We start from the raw sequence: 1152 nt of genomic DNA, 5'->3' as shown, positions 1-1152 counted from the left end.
ATCCCGGAGGAGCTCTGCAGCCCGGGGCCCCAAAAGCTCCCTCCCTGGATCCGAAGCACAGATGGACGGTAGGCTGCGGGGGCCGGTGCCTGAGTCCCGGGTGGAGAGGGTTGGCCAGCTCCGGCTGGGGCAGTGACTGACAGATCGGCCCCGGGTGGGTAGTGAGGGTTGGGGGTAGGGCAGGGGCGGGGCCCGGCCGTTAAAGGGGAATGGCAGCCTGCTTGCGCGGAGCGCCCGGCCCACCGGGTTGTGGATGTATCGGGCGGAGGCCGAGGAGAGCGAGGACGTTTAAGAACCCGGCTCGGAGCGGGAGGGGCCGGAGCGCCGGCCTCTGAGTCAGCCGGGAAGCTCAAGGAGCCTGCATCCTCGCCGGCCTCCGCCTTCGGGCTGCCTCCGCCTCGCCAGCTTCCTCGGCAGGTGCCTCTTCCCCCAGCCCGCCCTCTTCACCTCCCGATGGGTCCCGCTTGCCAGATCCTGAATTCGTTGTGGCCCTTACCTAAGTACCCTGTAAGGCCAGATCTCGTTGTGGCTTCCCGGCTGCGTAAGAAGCGGCAGGGGAACGGCGACCCGTGATCTGGAGACCCAAGGAAGAAGACAGGTGTAGGAAGGGGCTCGCAGGGCGCGTTCGGTGGGCTCTGGCAGGGACATTTACCCCAGGGCTCGAGATCCTGGGGCACCTCCGAGCCTCTCCTGTAGTGTCCTCCAGCCCCGTCCGGGAGCGCCAATAATTCATGCCCTGTTTCCGAAATCGTTGTAAATGGGACCTATGGTTCAACCCGGGCCAACTCAGACCCAAAGTGCAGGTGGTCTCTAACCTGGGATTCTGCCCCTCTATTCTTTACCTAGGATGTCTATTTTCACACTCTTCTCTCAGAGGTGGGAGGGCGAGATCGCCCCAGGCAACGGGACTCGCTGAGGCCTTGGGAGGATTCCGGCCGCCTCATTTCGCATAGACACTTCGCCCATCCCAGCCCCAGAAAGTGCGCCCGGAGCGTGCCAGAGAAAAGAGGTGGAGAGAGACTGAAGTCGTTCGGTGACCTTGTGACCTCTGGCCGCGAACCCTGGAGCCACGAGTGTGTGAACTCTCCGTCCTTCCCAGGAATGGGACCCTGGCCGGGCGGGCCCCTGAGTCTTAGACCCGCCCCCGCCGCC

This window comes from Fukomys damarensis, unplaced genomic scaffold (assembly GCF_012274545.1).
Source record: "Fukomys damarensis isolate Sample0158 unplaced genomic scaffold, DMR_v1.0_HiC HiC_scaffold_2, whole genome shotgun sequence".
Taxonomy (NCBI): Eukaryota; Metazoa; Chordata; class Mammalia; order Rodentia; family Bathyergidae; genus Fukomys; species Fukomys damarensis.
This window is presented reverse-complemented; position numbering follows the sequence as displayed.